Genomic DNA, 18,492 nt, shown 5'->3' with positions numbered 1-18,492 from the left:
GCCTTTTTTGGAGGGAGGGGTGATGGTCTCAGATTCTAGTGTGGATGGTTTCAGACCTAGCTGTCTCAACCAAAAGAGGTTGAAATCTAGATTAGATTAAAAGGTCAGGCTGTGACACAAATTAGACTAAAAGAGTATTTTAACAGAGGGATAAAGGAAGAAGGAAGATTTCCTTAACAATGCAACCAAGAAATCTACAAAATTTTTCTCCAACTGGCCTCAACACTGCCCATGGTTCTCCACAGCAAAGGTACTCTGTTATCTAGTCAGATTTTCCAATGTTAAAATTGTAAAGTTAATTTTTTTGAACCTGTGTAAGTCATTCATTAAAATTCATCTTCTTAGATTTGGGCCAATATAATAACCTATTAAACTCTTTTTGGTGCCTATCTTTGTCGTCAAGTATATTAACTGGTCCTTGTAACATTGGATCATTTGTAAACTTACAAAAGTATACCTTTGTTAAAAATCATTGAAAAAAAGTTAAATGTTCCTGGAGCACTCCTTGAGAGAGATCTCTTTTCAAAATGACTTCAAAACTATTCTTTGACATTAAAACTATTCTTTGGATCCAACCATTTCAGAATTTGTCCATTTGCTCTCCATCTCAACTTTTACCTAAGACTAACTTAATGAGATAATTGGTCAAATACTTCCTTAAAATTTAGGTAAAGTAAATAGAGAATAATTCCCCAATCTAGTTTAGCAATGCTGTTAAAGAAGAAAATCAGGTTAATCTAGAATAACCTGTTTTTCTATCAAAATTTTGCTTGAAGCACTTCCTACTCTTTGAGATTACCTTTTACTTTTCATACTGTTAAACCAAACATCCATTTATTATATTTTAGAATTTTTCCCAGGGAAGGGAGTCAAGCACAAGTCAGTTTGCAGACTCCAATCTCTTCCTTGTTTTGAAAATCAGGACCATGATTACCATTCTCCAAACCAACAATATCTCTTTCCTTTCCCATCATCTTTCAAACAGTTCTAGCAATGGCTCAAAAATCAATACTACTATGCAATTTGTTACCAAAGAATAAATTAGCTTCTTGAGCTTATCAACAGCAGCTAGATGATCTCTTTCTGCTTGTTTACTTGTTAACTACTTATTAGCTATTTTTTCTCTGCCTTTTCCCTGCAAAGATACTTGATATAGAGCTAGAAGGGACCTTGGAGGGCATTTAGTCTAATTACTCATAGTTAAGTGAATTTTCCAAGGTCACCTAGGTAAGAGCAGAGCTGGAATTCATACTTCCAATCCATTATTCATTTTTTGTATCACTTGTGATTGTGGAGAAAACAAAACATAATTTTGCTATGTCTTTATTATCCATTATTGTAGTTCTACCACTTCTAAGTGGTTGTTCTCTTCTTATTTTGATCCTCCCTCTTCTGCCAGTTTAACTTAAAAAGCAACATATATTGTCTTTATCTTCCTTAGCAGACTAGGTTATTCTGAATTTTGAACTGAGATGATTGTAATAGGATTACACCTCTCATATTCTTTTGCTACTTCCTAACCCTGCTTTTATCTTCTTTATATGTCATTTAACAATTTAAGTTGGTTGGTAAATTCTCTGTTTATCCCATATTTCGGTGTTTCAGCTAGAGTAGATATTTTGCAGACATACAGGATTTCATGGGACCTTACAAATCTATGAAAAGGTCTATTCAGACTTTTTGGGATTCCTTCAGCTCTTGACAGTTTTCTCTCCTTGTCCTTTTCATGTTTTTTTTTTTCACTTCAAATGAAACTCTGAAGATATTCTTGTAATGTCAATCTTCCTTTGAGCTTTATCTGGGCATATAACATTTTTGTGACAAGGACTAGTTCCTCTCTGATTTGTTTTGGATATAGCTATATGTAGATAGTACTATGTTTTGTAGTTTTTGTAACTATTGGTTTTTCCAACACTACCTAGGAACTTTTTAAAAAAATTTAAATTTTTTTTATTTGTTTTTCCAACTATACACAATGGTAGCTTTTACCAATCATTTTTTTGCAAGGTTTGCTACTTTACAATTTTTCTCTCTCTCACCCTTCCCTCCCCCCTACCCCTGATAGAAAGCAATATAAGCCTATATTTATTTATAACCATGCTAAACACAGATCAATATTGACCATGTTGTGAAAGAAGAATCAGATCCAAATGAAAGAAAGAAAACATTAGAGAGGAAAAAGTGACAATGCATAAACTTTGTGCATAAAAATGCACAACTTTCAAAAGCTGAAGATAATAAGCTTTGGTCTTCATTTAAACTCCACAGTTCCTTCTCTGGATATGGATGGTATTTTCCATCACAACTCTTTTAAAATTTCCTTTGATTATTGTACTGATGAAATGAAAAAGTCCACTATAGTTCATAATCATCCCATGTTGTTTGGGAACTTCTTAAGAAGTTTTGATAACAAAAGTTTCCTAGGTGGCACATTCTTTCTTGGGTTCTGGATGAATGTCTTCAATTTATCATTTTCTTCCTTAAGGTTTTACCCAGCTGGTTCTTTGAAAAATCCTTAAGAATGATTTGCTATATTATACTAAGTTGCATTATTTGGTAATTTTCTGTGAGATAACAGAAGGTTGCAGATCAGTGATTTTGGGGGGCATTTTAATGTATTTTTATGTATTGTTTAAACAGTTCTAGGTAATTTCATTACACAGAAAGTGACTTTCCTTTCCCATCTCTTTTTTGGATTTGTTAACTTCATGTTAACAAGAGGTTTAATCACCCCAAAGATTTCACTGGTGGGAATCTGATCAAGCCAAAATGAATAATAATTATTATTAAATATCTTAGAGCAGAGATTTTTAACTTTTTTGATATCTTGGATTCCTTTTACAATCTAATGAAGTTTAGGGACCCCTTCTCAGAATAATGTTTTTAGATGGATAAAATTAAATGTGAAAGATTACAAAAGAATCTAGGTATATTGAAATAAAATATGAAACTATGAAAATGAATTTGTAGATCCTATGTTAAGAATCTCTGAGCGGTTGCTTGGAGTTTAGTATGGCTAAGTGATCTGCTGTTGGTCACACAGTGGAAGTGTGCTAGTGGCAGGATTTGAACTCAGGTTTTCTTGACTCTTGGTCCAGCATTCTATGCCCCAAATCAAATCTTACAAAATTCAGTTGGATTAGGTACCATAACAGTCTAGCTCTAGAATTGTCTATATCTATCTATGTGAACTCTGACTGTTCAAATTATACAATGTGCTTTATTTCATACAAGGTATTGGCATCTTTTTGTGGGAAGAGTAAATTTCAGAAAGGAGCATATAGGTTTTGTAAAAAAAATGTCATTAAGGTAATTCCCAAACATTCAATTAACTTTAATCATTTCAATGAGGACCATGATGAGAACTACTAATATGAATGTTCATAGGAGAGAAAAACCTGGGCCTTTGTGTAAAGAGAATGTGGGAAGAATAATCAATCCCATTTTATAGTTGGGGGGAAAAAAGAAACATTAAAAGATAAAGCCACTTTCCCAAGCTTATACAGTGAGTCATTGGCAAAGCTAGATATGGAGCCCAATTTAATAGACTTGAAGCAAAATATTCTTCCTCCATTGATTTTGAGACCAGACTTTTTTGTGGTTAGTATTCTTTTAATGACTCAGAGAAGAAAAATTAACAAGGTTCTGTTTAGTGTTGTCAACCATTCAGCACTGCTATGCAGATACAGGGGAGGAAGGAGAATTTGACCTTGTTACAATTTAAAAACCATATCATCTTGTATTTCAGAGAAGAAAAGGATATTTGAGTTTGTTTAGTACAATTTTTACCTGATTTCTTCTATAGCACATTTGACAAATGATAACAAAACTTCTGCTTGAATATAATAAGTACACAGTAGGCATTTGATAGATTTTTTTTAGTAGATTGATTATATACAGAAAGAGGGAATTGATGCCTTCAAAAACTAGACTATTCCATTTATGGATAGCACCTGATGCTTTTCCCCTAATTTTAACTTTTCTCTCATGCTTAGCACAGTAGGTACTTAATAAATATTTTCTTGATTGATTGATTCCCCACTAGGGCAAGTAACATGAATCTAATCTATCTTCCACATGACTACCCTTCAAATATTTGATGAGTTTTCATATTCCCCATCATGACTATATTTTTTCTTTATTATGCCAAACATTCCCAGATTCTCTTTTCTTCTGACTCAAGTGTTTCCTGGTTTCAGATGCCTTTGCCATCTTTGTTACCCTCCTCTGATGAATATATTACAGTTTGTCAATGTACTTCCAGAACTAAATAAATAGGGCTTATCTATTTATTCATTAGATTTCAACTCCTCGAAGATTGGAGCTATCTTTTGTCTCTCTTTTTATCTGCAGAACTTCGTATGGTGCCTACCTGAAAAATAGTAGGCAATTAATAAAGTTTATTGACAGGCTTCAGAATTCAGTGGGACTATTAACCTACTTTTTCTAGATACTCTATTTCTATTACTACAGACTAAGGTTGTATTGTATAGTCAGCTAGATGGTGCAATGGATAGATTGCCAAACCAAAGTCAGGAAGACTCATCTTCTTGAGTTCAAATCTGACCTCAGATACTTACTAACTGTGTGACCCTGGGCAAGTCATTTAATCCTACTTGCCTTACTTCCTCATCTATAAAATGAACTGGGGAAGAAAATGTCAAACCACTGTAATATTTTTACCAAGAAAACCCCAAAATAGGGTCATGAAGAGTTTCACATGACTGAATGTCAACAATTACCACAAAGGTTGGTTTTAATTGATTGTCTCACCATACTATTGTTTCACACCAACATTGCAGTCCACCAAATCCCTTAGATATTTAAAAAATAAATTATTGTCTACATAACTTTACTTATTTGGTTGATCATATTTAGTTCTTCATCATATTATTGTAGGGACAAAACAGAAATAGAAAATAAAGTAAATAACAACAATATTAGATATTTAAGTGTTTTTGTTGTATGTAGTCCAAAAGGTTAAATGTCTAGAATTTCTGAGAATAGGGAGATCAAGTAACCAAGATGAACTGAGCCTGGAAAGATTGGAGGGCATGGGATTGAAAAACTGATTAACACCCCAAATATATTCCTTACTGTAATCTAATATAGTCTTAAAGTTAGAATAGATCTTGGAAATAATCTAGCCTGGTCCCTTCATTTTATGAGACCCAGAGAGTTGATGTAACATTCCCAACATTGCATGGTCAATCTTCTGTATGTGATTGCTCTTAACTTATTTAATTAGCCTAAGTGATATTTTTTCCCCTCAGGAAACATGGGTATAACTGATACAGTGCAAATAATAAAAATTCACCAGCTGATAGTAGACCTGAAATAGAAATATGATCTTCAAGCTCTCTCCAATTTTTTCTATTATCATAGCATCCGATTTATTAATTTTTTTCTCACAACTTTATAATTCATGATAACAACAAAAATATAGATGTCTTTGCTTTCTAAATATATTTCAAATAAAACATGGTGAGATTTAATAATTTGTAAATGAAGTATCTTAGAAAAGAGTCATCTGCTTTTATTCCTTTTTTTAGAAAAAAAAATTGAGACCTTTTGTTTTTATGTTAGTCATTTCCAAATGTTCCAACAAGGCTTCCATATCACAAAAAAAAAAAAATTAAAAGGGCAAAAACGGCAGTCCAGCAAAGTATTTTGTTTGGTTTCAAAGATGTTTTAAATAGACTCTTTAGAGGGTGCCAAATGAATTAACTAGAGAAAGAAAAGAAATGGCATTATTTCTTTCAATAAGATTCTTTATTCTTAAAAATGACAGGATTATCTTTTAGATAGTATTATTTTGAGAGCATTGATTCATTCTCAAGATAACTGAAAACCTTTGTTGTTGTTTAGTTGTATCTGAGTCTTTGTGAATCCATTTGAGATTTTCATGGCAATGATACTGGAATGGTTTGCCATTTCCTTCTCCAGTTCATTTTACAGATGATGGATTCAGATAGATAAATGGATTAAGTGAGTTTGTCAGGGTCATAGCAACTAGTAAGTGTCTGAGATCAGATTTGAACTAATGAAGATAAGTCTGACTTCAAACCTGGTATTCATTTATTTAGCTGTCCATATAATACAACCTTAACATGAACTACCTAGTTACCTCTGAAAAAGTAGAAGATACTGAATAATTAGGAAAAAAAATCACAGGCATATTACTAATAAAAAAGTCATTTAGAGAATTTGAATAACTGTTGACTCATAGGATTAATTTCTCATGATTAGAAAATCTATTTGGGAATAATCATGAATGTATTGAGTGTATCCTTGATGAAACTATGAAAAGCAAGAAAGACTTTTTAAAAAAATAATATTCTATAATAGACTACATCTTTAGAGTTACAATTGACTATATTGGAAAGAGAATTTTGCTTATTATTTGTTGATTATTAAAAACAACTTTTGATTTAGTTAAAATATGTTCTCCAAGGCTGTCCATCCAAAAGTATGCTTCCCTTGCATATGATCAGATTGTTTTTTGCTAGATGCAACAATAGAGATAACTTTGAGCTATTGATTATTAATATTAAGTGAGTAATATATAAAATCAGAAGACATAAACTTGCCAAAGGTATTTGCTACTGCTATAGAGGTCATCTTGTGAAAGATCAAAATGGAAGGGGGGTATTATATTGATTATATCAAAGTCTGGAACATAGTAAGGTCTGCTAAAATAAGCCATATAAGTACTCAATGAGTACAGTTTAACCCTCCACACAGCAAAAACCAAGTGGATTAAGAAAGAATCCTTGGGGGGGGGGGGGGCGTGGCTAGGTGGTACAGTGGAAGGATCACAGGCCCTGGAGTCAGGAGTACTTATGTTCAAATCCAGCCTCAGACAATTAATAATTATCTAGCCATGTGGCCTTGGGCAAGCCACTTAACCCCACTGCCTTATAAAAAAAAAGAAAAAAAAAGAATCTTTTATCTGGACAATGACAGATAATTAGATAAAAAAATCTCTCTCTCTCTCTCTCTCTCTCTCTCTCTCTCTCTCTCAGATACTTTTGAGGAACATTGAGTTGGATTGCAATTGGAATTGTGCTTTCAGTGATCCCAAACTTCTTTTTGAAATAAAAATTCATCTTTTTTTTTATTTTGCAAGGATTAAGTGACTTGCCTAAGATCACACAGCTAGATAATTATTAAGTGTATGCGGCTGGATTTGAACTCAAATCCTCCTAACTCCAGGGCTGGTGCTCTATCTACTGTGTCACCTAGCTGCCCCCAAAATTCATTTTTTCAATATTGCTATTCCTCCATTGTTTCTATATGGTTCTTAAACATGTAATACTACAGCTTCTGAAAAAGTAAAAAGTGTGAATCATCTAAAGAATAGTAAAGATGTAATAATGGTTATGCCATATTACCCAAAACAAATTCTGTTTGTGGTAGAATCCAGATAGATCACAAATTCATTAAATAATTGAAGCATAATAGTAGTAACATTTCCACAAATACCATTTAAGCACTGTTCATGTACAAAGTATCAGAACTATGAAAATGAAACAAGACTATCAAGAACTAATACTTTTGTTGTCAGGTTATTTTAGTTGTGCCAGACTCTGTGACTCCATGTGGGTTTTTTTTGATAAAGATACTAGAGTGGTTTGCCATTTCCTCTAGCTCATTTTCCAGATGAGGACACTGAGGCAAACAGAGTTAAGTGATTTGCCCAGGGTCACATAGATAGTCCAAGGTCAAATTTGAATTCAGGAAGATGACTCTAGGCTCTAGACTTTATCCACTCCACTGCCACTGAACTGCCCTTGCTAATACTTTAATGGGGATAAATTATGTATATAAATAACTGTAAAGAAATAGGGTAGAGGGGCGGCTAGGTGGCATAGTGGATAAAGCACCGGCCCTGGAGTCAGGAGTACCTGGGTTCAAATCCGGTCTCAGACACTTAATAATCATCTAGCTGTGTGGCCTTGGGCAAGCCACTTAACCCCGTTTGCCTTGCAAAAACCTAAAAAAAAAAAAAAAAAGAAATAGGGTAGAGATTTAACAATATTTTAAATAAAAATATTTTTTAATTTCTTGAGAAATGGCATTTTCTTACTAAAATACTCAATATAACCAAACAAACATCAGGTAAATATTAAAATCAAGCAAGCAATTCTTTGCCTTTTATTTTTTATTTTTTTTTTAGGTTTTTTTATTTTTTATGTTTTTGCAAGGCAAATGGTGTTAAGTGGCTTGCCCAAGGCCACACAGCTAGGTGATTATTAAGTGTCTGAGACCGGATTTGAACCCAGGTACTCCTGACTCCAGGGCCGGTGCTTTATCCACTACGCCACCTAGCCTCCCCCGCCTTTTATTTTTAAGGTTAAATAAATATCAACCAAACTTGGAATTCTGTAGACACTACAGATTTGAATACTCTGAGAAATTTTGCTCTGATCCCAAGGTCCCTCCATTATAGTTTTGTTAGAGTTGACACATTCCCCATCACCACTGTAGTAGAGAGATTGTGTATTTAACTTTGTTTAAAAAGAGACTTTAATAAAGGTCCTAGAAGCCATCATTAGACCGTATTCTGGGAAATGTTTTGTTAACTGTCTGTGAATAAGCTATGTGTCCTATCTTAACTTACAGTGCAAGACTTTGTGACCTAAAAGTCTGACATGCATGACCTAGTATGGGTGGAGATGGTTGGAGGAAGATAGCCTAGGAATGGCTAGTCAGGGAACCTTAGAGAGCTCCATAGCCTAATGCATGGCGTCAGCCATGGTGGGTCAGGGAATACTGGAGTTCAGTCCTATTTTTAGACATCCAACTCTTTATTTTATGACTTTCTGGTCCTATGTAATCCGAGGCATCTCAGTGTCCCCAGGCTACTCTGTAAGGCTGTTAGAAATTTCTGGAGGTTTGTCTGCAGTGGTGAGGGAATTTCTTACATCAAAGAAATTATAAGTCCACTTGAAAAAGGGTGAAGGGAGGGGTTTACTACTTGATTTGACAGGTAATGTCATTCACAATAATGAGTTGATGTGTCAATAGAACAAACACATGAGGCAAGTAAAGATGTGTGATACAGTCCAAATTCAGCACACTGGACTGTTGAGGGTAGGTAATGCAACTACAAGACTAGAGGCAGAAGGGGAAAGGATGAATCCCTTGTTAGGATGCTTTATCCTCAAGGAGTAATCCACAGAGTGGTGAGATGCCTTCGTGGCCAGGGGTCTGGAACAGGTCATTCTGACTAATGAACTGTATTGGATGTATAGTTGTAAGGCAGGGTAGGGCTTTATAGTGAGACCTTGGACCAAGGCCAGTCTCTTCCCTCCCATTTCCTGCCCTGAGTCATTGCCTAAGTTTTATGTGGTCTGACCCTGCTGTAGAAACCATGAGAGGAATTGATAAAAGTCCAGAGAAGCATCACAGAGGTGTTAATTAGCTAACCTGAGTGAAAAGAAGTTTGAAAGCTTTGAAAAAGTCTTTTTTTTTTTTTTTTTTTGCAAGGCAAATGGGGTTAAGTGGTTTGCCCAAGGCCACACAGCTAGGTAATTGTTAAATATCTGAGGTCTGATTTGAATTCAGGTTCTCCGGACTCCAGGGCCAGTGCTCTATCAACTTTGCCACCTAGCTGCCGCTGAAAAAGTCTCAAATATACAATGTCTGTATTTAAAAATACTAAGAATGTGAGAACAAGCCACTTCTTACTATGAGAAATTGTTATTGTCTGTTTTTAAAATTTTTTTCTTAAAGATATTATTTGAGTTTTACAATTTTTCCCACAATCTTAATTCCCTCCCTCCCCCAACAGAAAGCAATCTGTCAGTCTTTACTTTGTTTACATGTGTACATTGGTCAAAATTGAGTGTGATGAGAGAGAAATCATATCCTTGAGGAAGAAACAAAAAAGTCTAAGAGGTAACAAGATCAGACAATAAGATATCTGTTTTTTCCCCCTAAATTAAAGAGAATAGTCCTTGAACTTTGTTCAAACTCCACAGCTCTTTATCTGGATACAGATGGCACTCTCCATTGCAGACAGCCCAAAATTATCCCGAATTGTTGCACTGATGGAATGAGTGAGTCCCTCAAGTTTGAACATCACCCCCATGTTGCTATTAGGGTGTACAGTGTTTTTCTGGTTCTGCTCATCTCACTCAGCATCAGTTCATGCAAATCCCTCCAGGCTTCCCTGAATTCCCATCCCTCCTGGTTTCTAATAGAACAATAGTGTTCCATGACATACATATACCACAGTTTGCTTAGCCATTCCCCAATTGAAGGACATTTACTTGATTTCCATTTCTTTGCCACCACAAACAGGGCTGCTATGAATATTTTTGTACAAGTGATGTTTTTATACTTTTTCATGATCTCTTCAGGGTATAGACCCAGTAGTGGTATTACTGGGTCAAAGGGTATGCACATTTTTGTTGCCCTTTGGGCATAGTTCCAAATATCTCTCCAGAAGGGTTGGATGAGTTCACAGCTCCACCAACAGTGTAATAGTGTCCCAGATTTCCCACAACCCTTCCAACAATGATCATTATCCCTTCTGGTCATATTGGCCAGTCTGAGAGGTGTGAGTGTGAGGTGGTACCTCAGAGAAACTTTAATTTGCATTACTCTAATAATTAATGATTTATAGCAATTTTTCATATGGCTATGGATTGCTTTGATCTCCTCATGTGTAAATTGCCTTTGCATATCCTTTGACCATTTGTCAATTGGAGAATGGCTTTTGTTTTAAAAATATGACTCAGGTCTCTGTATATTGTAGAAATGAGTCCTTTGTCAGAATCATTAGTTGCAAAGATTGTTTCCCAACTTGCTATATTTCTTTTGATCTTGGTTACAGTGGTTTTATTTGTGCAAAAGCTTTTTAATTTAATGCAATTGAAATCATCTAGTTTGTTCCTTAGTCATAGACTGCTCCCCTTTCCATAGATCTGACAGGCAAACTAGTCCTTGATCTTCTAATTTGCTTATAGTATAGTTTTTTATGTATAAATCTTGTAACTATTTGGATCTTATCATGGTAAAGGGTTCTAGGTGTTGGTCTAATCTAAGTTTCTTCCATACTAACTTCCAATTTTCCCAGCAGTTTTTATCAAAGAGAGAGTTTTTATCCCAATAGCTGTACTCTTTGGGTTTATCAAACAGCAGATTACTATAATCATTTCTTGCTAATGCACCTAGTCCACCACTGGTCCACCACTCTATTTTTTAGCCAATACCAAACAGTTTTGATAACTGATGCTTTATAATATAATTTTAGATCAGGTAGTGCTAAGCCCCCTTCCTTTGCACTTTTTTTTTCATTAAATTCCTGGAAATTCTTGACTTTTTATTTCTTCATATGAATTTACTTATAGTTTTTTCTAACTCATTAAAGTAATTTTTTGGAATTTTGATTGGTAGGGAACTAAACAGGTAGTTTAATTTAGGTAGAACTGTCATTTTTATTATATTAGCTCTACCTATCCATGAGCAGTTGAGATTTGCCCAGTTATTTAATTTTGATTTAATTTATGTGAGAAGTGTTTTATAATTGTTTTCAAAAAGTTTCTGAGTCTGTCTTGGCAAATAGACTCCCAGGTATTTTATATTGTCTGAAGTTACTTTGATGAGATTTCTCTTTCTAGCTCTTCCTGCTGTATCTTGCTAGACATATGTACAAAAGTTGAGGATTTATGAGGGTTTATTTTATAACCTGCAACTTCACTAAAATTGGTAATTGTTTCCAGTAGTTTTTTAGATGATTTCTTGAGATTCTCTAGGTAGACCATGATGTCATCTGCAAAGAGTTAGAGTTTTGTCTCTTCCTTCCCAATTCTAATTCGTTCAATTTCCTTTTTTTTCTTTAATTGCTGAAGCTAACATTTCTAATACGATATTGAATAGTAGTGGTGATAATGGGAACCCTTGTTTCACCCCAGATCTTATTGGGAATGCCTCTAGCCTCTCCCCAATGAATATAATGTTTGTTGATGTTTTCAAGATAGATATTGCTAATTATTCTAAGGAACAGTCCATTTATTCCTACACTGTCTAGTGTTTTTAATAGGAATGGGTGCTGCATTTTGTCAAAAGCTTTTCCAGCATCTATTGATATGATCATATAATTTCTGTTTGGTAGTGAGGTTAAGGGACTTTCCCAAAGTCACACAGCTAGGTAATTTTTAAAGGTCTGAGGCTAGTTTTGAGCTCAGGTCCTCCTGACTCCAGGGCTGGTGCTCTATCCACTGCACCACCTAGTTCACCCGATGATATAATTTCTGATAGGTTTGTTGTTGATATAATTGAGTATACTAACAGTTTTCCTAATATTGAACCAACCCTGCATTCCTGGGATAAATCCTATTTGATCATAATGTATTATCGTGGTGATAACTTGTTGTAATCATTTTGCTAAGGTTTTATTTAAGATTTTTGCATCTATATTCATTAGGGAGATAGGTCTATAATTTTCTTTCTTTGTTTTAACTCTTCCTGGTTTGGGTATCAGCACCATATTGGTTTCATAGAAAGAGTTAGGCAGAGTTCCATCTTTCCCTATTTTTCCAAAGAGTTTATATAGAATTGGAACCAATTGTTCCTTAAATGTTTGGTAAAATTCACTTGTGAATCCATCAGGTCCTGGAGATGTTTTCTTAGGGAGGTCAATAATTGCTTCTTGAATTTCTTTTTCTGAGATAGGGTTGTTTAGGTATTTAATCTCCTCTTCATTTAAGCCAGGCAACTTATATTTTTGTAAATATTCATCCATTTCACCTAGATTACCAAATTTATTGGCATAGAGTTGGGCAAAATAATTTTGAATTATTACTTTAATTTCCTGCTCATTGGTGGTGAGTTCACCTTTTTCATTCATGATACTAGCAATTTGGTTTTCTTCTTTCTTTTTTTTGATCAAATTGACCAGAGGTATATCAATTTTATTGGTTTTTTCATAAAACCAACTTTTGGTTTTATTTATTAATTCAATAGTTTTTTTTTGCTCTCAATTTTATTAATTTCTCCTTTAATTTTTAGAATTTCTAATTTGGTATTTAATTGGGGATTTTTAATTTGTTCTTTCTCTAATTTTTTTAGTTGCATATGTAGTTCATTGATTTCTTCTTTCTCTAATTTATTCATGTAAGCATTTAAAGATATAATATATCCCCTGAGAGTTGCTTTGAGTGAATCCCATAGGTTTTGGTATGTTGTTGCATTATTGTCATTATCTAGGATAAAATGGTTAATTCTTTCTATAATTTGTTTTTGGTCCACTCATTCTTTAAAATGAGGTTATTCAGTTTCCAATTGGTTCTGGGTCTATATCTCCTTGGCCCAATATTGCATATGATTTTTATTGCATTGTCATCTGAGAAAGATGTATTCACTATTTCTGCCTTTCTGCAGTTGATTATTAGGTTTTTATGTCCTAGTTCATGCTCAATTTTTGTATAAATTCCATGTACTGCAGAGAAAAAGGTATATTTCTTTCTTTCCCCATTCAATTTCCTCCATAAGTCTACCATATCTAGTTTTTCTAACAATCTATTTACCTCCTTAACTTCTTTCTTTTTTATTTTATGATTTGATTTATCTAGATCTGAGAGTGGAGGTTGAGGTCCCCCAGTAGTAGAGTTTTGCTGTCTATGTCTTCCTGTAGTTCTTTCAGCTTCTCCTCTAAGAATTTGGATGCTATCCCATTGTGTGTGTGTGTGTGTGTATGTGTGTGTGTGTGTGTGTGTGTATACATATATGTGTATGTATATATATATATGTATATATATATTCAGTATTGAAATAACATTATTGTCTATGGTACCTTTGAGGAGGATAAAGTTTCTTTCCTTATCTCTTTTAATGCTATCTATTTTTGCCGCTGCTTTATCTGAGATAAGGATTGCTACCCCTGCTTTTTTCACTTCAGCTGAAGCAAAATATATTTTGCTCCAACCTTTTATCTTTACTCTATATGTATCTCTCTGCTTCAAATGAGTTTCTTGTAAGCATTATATTGTAGGATTCTGGTTTTTAATCCACTCTGCTATTTGCTTACATTTTAAGAGAGAGTTCATCCCAGTGACATTCAACGTTATGATTACTAATTCTTTATTGCCCTCCATGCTATCTTCCCTCTGTTTGTATATTCCCCCTTCCCCCCTTTATCCGTATTTCCCAGTATTTTTTTCTGAATACTACCCTCTTCAGTGTGTTTGCCCTCCTATATCACTCCCTCCCCTTTCTTTTCCCTTTCCTTTTTTCCCTTTTCCCTTCCCTTCCTTTTGTTAGTTCCCCTTTTCCCCCCTCCCTTTCTCTGTCCCCCCTCCTCTTTCCCCCTTTCCCCTTTTAATAATTGAAAGGTTAGATGTTTTTAAGTTAACTGAGTGTGTATGTGTAAGTTGACTTTAAGCCAAGTGTGATGAGAAGAAGATTCAGGTGTTTCTCATCTCCTCCCTTCTTCCTCTCTATAGGTATTTTGTACCTCTTAGTGTAATGAGATTTACCCCATTCAATCCCCTCCCTCCTCCTGTCTCCTTCCTGTCCCCCTCTTTAAGGAGGTAGTGTTTTTAAAATCATTCTGTCTCAGTCATAGAAAATTCTGAGTATCTGTCACTTCTAGCTAAGTACATTCTATCTAGTAGAGTCAAAATTCCTGAGAGTTATTAGAGTCTTTCTCCCAAGTGGGGTTAAAGCCAGTAACATCCCATTAGATAGCAGTCTCATGGATAGGTCATGAATGTCCATCACTTCTGGCTAGGTATATTCTCTCTGTTAGAGTTATAATTCTCAAGAGTTATGAGAATGTTTTTCCCCCATGCTGGGATATAGGCAGTTTCAACTTATTGGACAGCAGTTTTTTTTCTTTTACCACCCCCCCCTTTTTTTTTACCTTTTCACGTGTCTCTTAAACCTCCTGTTTGATGTCCAAAATTTCTATTTAGCTCTGGTCTTTTCATCCAGAATTTTTTGAATTCTTCCATTTCGTTAAATGTCCATCTTTTTCCCTAGAAGAGAAGGCTCAGCTTTGAAGGATAGTGCATTCTTGGCTGCATTCCAAGCTCCCTTGCTCTTCGAAATATCACATTCCAGGCCCTTCAGTCCCTTAATGTTGATGCAGCCAGGTTCTGCACAATCCTTTCTATGGCTCCTTGATATTTAAATTGTTTCTTTCTGACTGCTTGCAGGATTTTCTCTTTTATCTGATAGTTCTGGAATTTGCCACAACATTCCTTGGTGTTTTCATTTTAGGATCTTTTTCTGGAGGGGATCTATGTATTCTTTCAATAACTATTTTGCCCTCTGGTCCCATGATATCAGGGAAATATTCCATCACTAGATCCTGTAATATTAAGTCCAGGCTTTTTTTTTCCTCTTCAGCGTTTTCAGGAAGTCCAATAACTCTCAGGTTGCCCCTCCTTGACCTATTCTCAAGGTCAGTGGTTTTGCTGATGAGGTTTTTTACATTTTCTTCTATTTTTTTCTATTTTTTGATTTTGTTTAACTGATTCTTGCTGTCTCATGGAGTCATTAGTTTCTGTAGACTCCATTCCTTTTTTTGGGGAGGAGTTTTCTTCATTAACCTTTTTTGCAACTCCTTTCCAATTGGTCAATTCTACTTTTGAAAGAGCTTTCTATTTGACCAATAGAGGCTTTGAGAGAATTATTTTCTTTTTACATTTGCCCAATTGAGGATCTGAGAGATTTATTCTCATTTTGTATTTGATTAATTGTATTTTCTAAGGGTTTGTTTTCTTGTTGCAAGGTATTGTCTCTCCCAAATTTTCCAGTTGATTTTTAAACTTCTTCCTTATTTCTTCAAGGAAGTCTTTCTGTGTTGTAGACCAGATCATATTCTCCTCAGAGGTTCTAGCTCTCTGAGTTAGGGTCTTTTCCTTCCAAGAATTTTTCTATGGATCCACCTTTTTGCTGACCTTTCTTCATTTTGCTAAGACCTTGAGTTGGGGAGGCGTTGGTTCACAGGGATTTGGGAAAAGATCAGGAGACTTTAGAATTGTGCCTGTCTTCTCTCCACCATTTTTTTCCCTATTATCAATCTGTAATGAGAGGATTTTTGGAAAGTCATTTTCTTATTCTTGGAGACAGGAATGTGGGAAAGGAGGGAATGGAATAGGGGAAGGGGGAGAAGGAGAGGGGGGAGATGGAGAGAGGGGAGAGGAAGGAAGAGAGAGGGGAGAGAAAAGAGTATTTTGTAGAACTGTGCTTGAAAGAAGGTACTTGAATATGTTTAGGTTCATAGTAAGTCAACTTTGATCTTCATGAGTTCAAATCTGACCTTAGACACTTAGTAGCTGTGTTACCCTGAGCAAATAACTTCTTCCTGTTTGCCTCAGTTTCCTCATCTGTAAAATGGGCTGGAGAAGGAAATGACAAACCACTCCAGAGTCTTTGCCTAGCAAACTCTAAATGGGATCACAGAAAGTCTGACATGCTTGAAAGAACTAAACAACAACCACCAAGTCATCTCTGTTCTACTAAGGATCTAAAAGGGATCCTTGAGACTAGAAGTGGAAACTTAACCAGGGGTCCAGTAGGAAGTAGGGTCTTTTAAAGAGTCAAAAAGGTTTAAAGGAGCTAATACAATGCAGATGGATTCTAGGAATCATTGTGCTCATCACTGAGGTGGTAAAGATAAAGAAGAGACTAGACTCAGATTCTAATTTATAATGAAAGGTCATTTAACAAGTAGGACATTTTTTGAGGTCAGGACTAGGTCTTAGTTATCATTCCTGAATTTTTGACACAGTGAGGATATGGTAGGTGTTTAACAAATGTTGGTAGAATGAAATAAACTGCTTCATCAAATGATCAAAACTAACAAGTTTACTCATCTGGTTTTTCTGAGATAAACTCTTTGTAAACTTTAAAATCCCATGTGAAAGTGTGGCCCAGATTATCTCTTCATATATCAGTTTCATCTGACTCTACATCTGGTGTTCTTGGCAAAGATACTGGAGTGGTTTGCCATTTCCTTCTCCAGGATAGATGAGGAACTGAGGCAAATAGGGTTTAAGTTATTTACCTACTGTCTGAAACTAGATTCTGTAAAAAAAAATGGATTTCCCCTAAATGAGTACATGTACTGGTTAAGTTTGACCTATTGGAAATAAATATATGTTAAACTTTGTCCTAATCAAGGAAAAGTTACCAGAGGTTTTGGCCTTAAGAAAGAGCAAAACAGATTTAGATTAACTAGCATATTTAATGATATTTCTATAAGTAGAGAATAAACCGGGAGGCATTCCAGTAAAAGGGAGAGTCAATTACCTCTGGGGCCTATTGCTGTCATTAGAAGGTAACCCTTTTGTTTTGTTTACTATTAAGGAAGCCATCTCTAAGCATCTTCTCAAATGCTTAATTACAGGAGGTACTTGAGTTAGGTCTTGCCAACTCCTCCTGGTTCCCTAATCTGATCAACAGGAGTATTTATGAAATAGGAAAATTATCATAGAAATAAATATAAGTTAAAACTTACTCACTTTTGACCATGTGAAATCAGATCTTCCTGATTCCAAACCCAATTTTCTATCCACTACACCACTAAGCTTTACATATAGATATAAGGAAAAGCTAGCCTAGGTATGAGGTACCTACTCAATACCATAATTTATGAGCTCCTACAAATGTGTTTATTTTTTCTAGCTGGCTAGAAGTCATATTTAAAAATGATTTCATCTAATAGCCTTATAAAAGGGACAAGAGGTTCCTTTTCCTTTCATGAACATATATGATATTACATTCACTCATAGGTTACTAGACCACCAATAATGAAAATACAAATGTAGTGAACCTGAATGTTCAAGATACCCAGATATATAAAAAGTTTCGAGAGACATAATTTCTGAATAATTCATCATTTTATTAATAATGCTAATATATTATTAACAAAAGGGGTGAGTGATGTTCTGGAATGTCCAAAAACCAATCATGTAACCCACTCAGAGAGTATATGCTCTTGAAAGAGTAGGTGTTCTTGAGGGTGGAAATCAACTCTGATTGAATACAATCCTTAAAAAACAGGGTTAAAATAAAAGTAACAGAAACATAGATGAGACATGAAGTTTTATTTTCTGGGTTTTACCATCTAAACCTTAAGGTAGAAACCATTAAGGAAATGGCTACACTGACCTAGGAAAGAAGTTGATCTTTTATTCAGAAACAGAGAATAAGGAAAATTATTAACCTGCTTTACGACCTAACCTTGAAAGTTGCACAATATCTCTGCCCAAAACTATCCCTCAAAGACTAGCATCCTTAGACAATACTATTGGGTTTCTTGTTTTCTCTTCCTGGCAGGACAGTCTCCCAGAATCCTGATTATTGCCCCTCCTGAGCTTGTAAGTAACATAAGGAGAGATACCTTGGAATTTTAATTTCTTACTGTTACATTTAAACTGAGAAGTCCTGAAAGAAATTAATCTTTTACCAGGATTATAGTTTTGAGAAATCATTATACTTTATGCAATTAATGAAAGAATGAATATTATAACG

At 34.8% G+C, this 18,492-nt stretch overlaps 1 protein-coding gene across 14 annotated transcripts in view; it reads left to right on the top strand.

The window, feature by feature from the left end:
* The window catches only part of SUSD1 (sushi domain containing 1), a 396,750-nt gene that overhangs the window by 42,299 nt on the left and 335,959 nt on the right, over positions 1–18,492 (top strand). The gene's annotated exons all lie outside the window — the stretch shown is intronic.

Source organism: Macrotis lagotis, chromosome X (assembly GCF_037893015.1).
Source record: "Macrotis lagotis isolate mMagLag1 chromosome X, bilby.v1.9.chrom.fasta, whole genome shotgun sequence".
Classification (NCBI taxonomy): Eukaryota; Metazoa; Chordata; class Mammalia; order Peramelemorphia; family Peramelidae; genus Macrotis; species Macrotis lagotis.
Note: the sequence above shows the minus strand (reverse complement) of the source record. Positions and strands in the feature narration are given on the sequence as shown.